Source organism: Myxine glutinosa, chromosome 5 (genome assembly GCF_964187855.1).
Source record: "Myxine glutinosa chromosome 5, kmMyxGlut1.1, whole genome shotgun sequence".
Taxonomy (NCBI): domain Eukaryota; kingdom Metazoa; phylum Chordata; class Myxini; order Myxiniformes; family Myxinidae; genus Myxine; species Myxine glutinosa.
In genome coordinates this window covers 45624605-45631758 of record NC_136265.1, presented here as the reverse complement: position 1 = coordinate 45631758, position 7154 = coordinate 45624605, and the positions used below count along the sequence as shown (strand labels likewise).

Sequence of the window (7154 nt, the reverse complement as noted above, 5' to 3'; positions counted from 1 at the left end):
CCGATCGCCCTCACCACCGACGCCTCGGACTACGCGGTGGGCGCGGTGCATGAGCAATGGGTGCGTGGAGCTTGGCAACCGCTGGTGTTCTTCAGCCAGCAGCTTCGCCCGCCCGAACGCCGGTACAGTACCTTCGACCGCGAGTTGCTCGGGCTCCACCTGGCGGTCAGGCACTTCTGCCATCTGCTCGAGGGCCGTGCGTTCACGGCCTTCGTCGACCACAAGCCACTGGTGTTCGCGATGGGCAAGGTCGCCGAGCCATGGTCGGCCCGGCAGCAGCGTCACCTCTCGGCCGTGTCCGAATACACGACGGACATCCGGCACGTCGCGGGGAAGGACAACCCGGTGGCGGATTGCCTTTCCCGGTCCGTTGCCCACGCGGTCCACCTCGGCATCGACTATGCCCGGATGGCGGCGGACCAGGCCGCCGACCCCGACGTCCAGGCCTTGCAGACCGCCATTACGGGCCTCCGCGTCACCAAGGTGCCGTTCGACGGCGCGGGCACGGCCCTCTGGTGCGACGTCTCCCTCGGGCGGCCTCGCCCCATCGTGCCCGCGGCTGGCAGTGCCAGATTTTCGACGCCATCCACGGCCTGTCCCACCCGGGCACGAGGGCCTCCCAGAGGTTAATCGCCGACAAGTTTGTCTGGCATGGCCTCCGGAAGGCCGTCCGCGGCTGGGCCAGGACGTGCCTCGCGTGCCAGCCCGCGAAGGTGCACCGACACACCCAGGCCCCATTGGCCCCATTTGCGGTGCCGGAACGTCGGTTTGACCACGTTCACGTGGACCTGGTGGGACCTCTGCCCTCCTCGCGGGGTTTCACCCATGTCCTGACCATGATGGACCGCACCACCCGGTGACCAGAGGCCGTGCCTTTGGCGTCAACGACGGCGGCGGACGTCGCGCAGGCGTTCATCGCCACCTGGGTCGCCCGGTTCGGCGCCCCCTCGGACATCTCGTCCGACCGCAGCCCCCAGTTCACCTCGGAGCTCTGGGGGGTGGTCGCACGGGGGCTCGGGGTCCAGCTGCACCGCACCACGGCCTACCACCCCCAGGCTAATGGCCTGTGCGAGCGGTTCCACCGCTCGTTGAAGGCCGCGCTCCGGGCGACCCTCCGCGACGGCGGCTGGGTCGACAGGCTCCCCTGGGTGCTGCTGGGCCTCCGGACGGTGCCCAAGGACGACCTGCGTGCATCCGCGGCGGAGTTGGTCTTCGGGCAACCGCTGCGGGTGCCAGGCGAGTTCCTCCCGACTCCACGGCACCATGGTCCACGGCGCAGGAGCGCTCCGCGCTGCAGGAGACCACCCAGAGGTTCGCCCCGGCGCCCACGGCGTACCACGGCACGGGCACCCACCTACGCACGTCGCCCCAGAGCTTCGCACCGCGGAGTACGTCTTCGTCCGGCACGACGCCCACCGGACACCACTGCGGCCCCCGTACGACGGGCCTTTCCGCGTGCTGGAGACCGGGGTGAAACATTTCACCTTGGACATCGGCGGCACTCCTGACCGTGTCTCCATAGACCGCCTCAAGCCGGCCCACCTCGACGTGGACCACCCACCGCCGGTGGCTCGGCCCCCGCATCGGGGCCGCCCCCTGGCGGGCGGCCCCCGGCACCGCCCGGCCCCGCCGCCCCCTGAGCCTGCACCCATCCCGGGTGCAGCCGGAGGCATCCCAGCTGGCATCCCTGCACCCCGGACGCCGCCAGTCGCCAGAGGGTGCTTCGGCCGGGTCATCCGTTTGCCCCGCAAACTGGCCCTCCAGGTGCGCGGGAATTCTGGGGGGGGGGGGGGGGCGCGTGTGGCGGACACGAAAGCTCACTGGCGTGATGACATCATTCCGCGCGCCAAGTGGGTGGCGGCCACGCCCGAGGGGTAGGCGTGGCCGCGGGATATACACCGGGCGCGCAGCCCGGAACGCTCCAGTGTTACAGTGGAGCTCTTGAATAAAGACTCTTACAACTTACCGCGTTGTCCGCTTCCTCCTTGCTTACAAGCAGCGCGCGTAACACCGTGCTTCAACGGTATCATTCTCTTGACTGCAGACAGGTGGAGAGACCAGATTCCTTCTCGTGAGCCTCGGATGAGATCCAGGAGAACGCCTACAATGTCAATGCAGATCCAGAAGGATGCCAGCTGCCCTTGGTTGCTGCGTAGATGATCAAGATACTGTGTAAAACGCGAAAGCACCAGAGAGACAGAATCATTCCTCAACACCGAGTCCAGAATTTCGTGGGACACATCTTCATGTAAGGATCTGATGGCTTTGGTGGTCTCGTTCAGGTGCTTTACATCTTCAGCATGGTGGTCTTCGAACCATGGATAGAAGCCTTTCCAGGCTAATCTGAGCAAGGCCTCGTACACAAGTTTACAGAGCCGAACCCCTCGGTTGTAGTTGCGACCTTCGAGGACTGATGTGATTGAGCCCTCAGCTATTATGCCTGATTCAACAGCTAGATCCCTCAATCCAGCCGAACTGAACCTCTTTCCAATGATTGATAACAGGTTACACAAGGTATGGAACGTTCCCATTCGTAGCATCACCTTCTGAAACAGTTGGTTGTGTTTCCATTTGATCTCCACAGCTTTTGCATATAAGGCTTGGTCGAAGACACAAACTATCTCCTGAACATTTAGTTCATCCTTTATCTTGGCAGCCTGAAGCAAGATCTGGTGAACTGTTGATAAATGTGTGGCTGGAGGGTTGATTGTAGGGAGATATCCTACGGTGTCTTTCTTGACTGATATATCGTCTTTCGTCGTCAAATTGAATCCAGTCCAGGAACTGATAGACTGATTTCTGGTATCAGAAAGACGAGTCAATGACCACACAAGGTTTTTACAATTCGCTGTTTCCACCGCTGATTGCATATCCATATCCAGAGGTTTCATGGCTGGTGGTCCTTCTCTGTTGCCTGCATTGTAGTCTGGCACTTCCAGAGCTACGGGTGTAATGGTCCGTTTCTTCTCATTTGATTGGGCAAATTTACTCTCTGGTAGCTTCACGGTCTGGACTTGAGGCTGTATGATAATTCCATTCACCCTGTGAGAGGTACCACCACCGCTAAGCGTCTCTTCGAGTCTGTCAATGTTGTCAAAGGCAAGTGTTGTTGGAATACCTGTATGAGAGGTGGACGGGAGAACAACCCCTCGGTCTGCTTCCTTCCTTTGTTTCTGAAGACATAATGCAGTGTCCATCTCTTCAAGCTTGGAATACGAGATACTGTGTCCCAGTCGATTGAGCAACTTAATAAGTTCAACATTGCCTGTGAGGGATTTTACTCCCCACGGCAGTAAAATGTGCTTGGTGGGCACAAGTGCCCCTCTACTCACAGCATACAGGCAATCTTGTCCTATTGACTGCACAACGCGTTTCAGTTTTTCCGTTCCATCCTCTGCTTCACCAAGTAGAAGCAAATTCAAGAAGGTTTGTAAAGCATCTGGCAAAATACTGTACTCAGAGTTCAGTTCATCAGGATGCGGAGGCCACGGTTTTGTTTTGAGCTTCTTGATTTGTCCTCTTATGTCGGTCGCTGACAGTTTCACAACATTTTCCATATCATCGACATGCTTTAAACGCTCCAGTCGATCTTCAATCTTCGTCAGTTCAACCACTACCTTCTCCAAGGAAAGACTATCTGGATACACTAAAAGCTTACCACTGTTGTTGGTGACAACATGAAGTGATTTGCCAAATTCACATTCTAGTTTTCGTCATATGTGTTTTTTGGTTTGTAATTTCACATTATTGCAACCAAATGATTGCATATGGTTCACGAATTTCTCAGTCAGAACTGTCATTTTCACCACTGTAGGCTCCACAAACAATGCCTCTCTGATGTACATGAAGAGGTGTAGGTAGGATTCATGTTCGGCTGCCTTATAAGCCACTTCGTCGTCGTCAGTTGAGTTTGTATTTGGAGGTGTTTGTTTCTCATCTCTGGTATAGTTACGGTAGCAAGGCTTGTGGTAATGAGCCTCAGCAGCAATCAACTCCCTAGATGTAATTGCGAGGATACGATCATCCAGCTTTGTAAGAGCTGCATTTCTTACTTTATCATCTGCACGCATCTCTGGAGACTGCAGGAGGACCTCTCTAGTGTTAGAGCCTGAAGCATACTTGCTTTTCTTTTCACAAAAGATGCAAACTGCCTCTAAAACACGTGATGTGGTAGGTGTGCTTCGAGAAGATCTTCTTGTTTCACTGGAACATTCTAATTCCGATGTTTCGACAAACTTTGCGAGTGTTTTCTTATGTGTGAAACTGGCTCGACAGTCTCTGTGGTAAAACAAGCGTTCGTCATATTCATGTTCCTCGAGGTCATTGATAGGAGCAAAGTTTTGTATTTTGGCTGCATTCAACAGTACGTTAAGGGATTCTGCATCTCTAGGCTTGGTAACATTAGATTCAGATGATTGTTTGGAACAAATAATGCAGGTTCTTTCGATTGAAGATTGTTTGCGCTTCTTCCTAGGTGACTCCATAATGTTTTGATGTTCACATTCTGAACTCAGTCACACACCTGAAATGATATATAAAGAAACGTTCAGAATCGTTCATTTTGTTTGATAAATCTACATTTCAAACCTTAAATAAATTTTCTTCATCTGATATCTGTAAAAGTATATATTAGACTTAATTATATCTTAAATATTTTTGCTCATGCATTTAAAAATTAATATTTAAAGCACATAACAAATATTTTATATAAGTTTATAGTTTATAACAAATATGGTCATACCAAAAACTGTTGTAGATCATCACAGCACGAACAAAATATCAGCTGGAAACCCTTAAATATAAAAATTAATATCGCATGTCTTGCCTGTAAGTAAAGTAAATTGTATTTGTTAATATCCAGTAGAAATTGCACACATATCAAATTTTCACTTTTTGCACAAATAATACCGCGTTTATATGAAATGATAATCTATCTATAATTCCAGCAATCTCTGTGTGTGTGTGTGTGTGTCTGTGTGTGTGTGTGTCTGTGTGTGTGTTTGTTTGTCTGTGACCGCTGTTTCTCGACAACCACGGGTCCGATATACTTGAAACTTGCCAGGTATATTGCTGGGGACCCGAGGATGTGCCTTTTCAAGGTTTGAAATTAATCGGACAAGTAGTTACCGAGCTATGTCCAAAAAACGATTCAACCAATCAGAGAGCAGCGAGCTATCACGTGTGCCGAACGTGGCGAACACACTCTGCCTCGGACGGCACATTTGAGAGCGTATTCATTTATTTCACGTTGGCAAACTATGTTGGCGTTAAACTATGTTTTAAAACTAATTAAAACTAATTTGCGATTCTTTCGCTTTCCTGCGATATGCGACCTTCCGGACAGTCAAATGAGGACGTCACTTCCGGACTTACGGATAGTCATAGTGACGCTGAACTGATGCTGAACGTGGCGAGCAGACACTGCCTTGGACGGCACATTTGAGAGCGTATTCATTTATTTGACGTTGCAATCTGTGTTGATTGTTGTAAGGTACGATCGATTGTAGTACATACATATTTATATTTTGTACATATTCATTACGGGCACGTCACGGGTACGGGTACGGTACGGGTACGGTACCGGGTACGGTACGGTTACGGGTACGCCACGTACGGGCACGTCCTAGTGCAATTAATGGACACAAAATAAGTTCCAAAAATATTTATTTAACAAATATACATGTTTTATCACATCCACACACAACCACACACACAAAAAAGCAACATTCATTATTGATTATTTTATTTGGTCGCCATAAGCAATATTGTAACAACTTCCATGTGTCAGAAATGGCCATTTTTGCCACATTTTCATCAAAATATTAAAATCTCTGTAGAAAACTTGAGCTGTGAGTTTGGAATGTCCATCATACATTTTTGTTATGTCCTCATATGTACCATCAATAAACAATAGGTTTTTTGAGGTGCCCTCAGATGGTACCGACTTCGTACCTGGCTCATGGACTACTTCCTTGAAGGGACACACCTGGAATTTTCAAGAAACTCATTGCCTCCATGATGTCATTAAATTTCCCCATCCCGGCTATATTAACTGAATCTCACTTGAAGTTGCTTCATTCGAAAAATGTTTCCCAACGTTGAAGATGGCATTGAGTTTGAAGACAGGTAAGTTTTTTTTGTTTTAACGATTAATTATTCATTGTTTTATATAGAACATGATTAACAATTATTGTTTTTTAACAGCCTCTCAATAATTATTGTTTTTTTATCTTTTTTTTTAACAGCCTCTCTTTATCAAAGTTGGTGGTTGATGTTGAAGCCAATGATTATCACCAACAAAGGGAGAATCTGAATGAAACCCTTACAGAATTACCTGAAGTTCGGAGGGGACTTCATAATGAGATGGCCGAGTGTTTGGACAGCCTCTCTCACCCTTTAATATTCCCCAAAGCTGTCTCAACAACAGAACAAATGACTGGCAACGAATTAAGCACCTTGTTTGAGATGTTATGTGAGAGGTAAGATATATAATTAATTATTCACAAACTATGATACTGTGTGTATGTGTGTTATTAACTTTAACTAACTGTTTGTTTTATTCCAGCATTAAAAACCAACCAAACAACATGATGTTTGATGATGAAACCAACGAATTTCACAACCTTGAAGTTCCGAGGGGTGCCAATCCATTCCCTGCCCATGTGAGTTTAAAATTTCCATCTTGATAAACTTGAGGTAAGATTCAACTTTACTTATTACAAATTTTATAGTTTCTCGCTTTGTTTTCCAACAGAACATTACTTCAATAGCAGAGATGATAGTTGAGATCGATGACCACGACCACAACCACGGCCACGACCACGATCGCAACTGTGATTGGGATTATTTCGAGATCCCAAAGAGTGGTTATTTACTACCAACCTGTGATACCCTAAATTTTCAACTCAACGATCTTGACAAAAAGCTTGATCTTATAGAGGTATGGTTTATTTATTATATATTCTCATTCACTTTATCTTCTCCTTGCTTCACCCTATATTAATATTTTCTCTCCCCTCTGTCTTAAACAGAAAGAGATTCAAAACCTAAAGACATCTGCTGCTGCTGAAACTACCTTTGACTTGTGCTGGGAAGAAGCTGAATATATATCTCAAGAAAAATGTTTTAATAATATAAAGATTTTTTATGTTTTC

General features: G+C 48.5%; 1 long non-coding RNA gene across 1 annotated transcript; it reads left to right on the top strand.

Moving 5' to 3' along the window:
• Window positions 1-6190: 6190 nt before the first annotated feature.
• On the top strand, window positions 6191-6932 carry LOC137427567 (uncharacterized). Its single transcript, XR_013623476.1, has 3 exons — window positions 6191-6479; window positions 6566-6662; window positions 6755-6932. It is a non-coding gene; the product is annotated as an uncharacterized LOC137427567 (long non-coding RNA).
• Window positions 6933-7154: the final 222 nt, after the last annotated feature.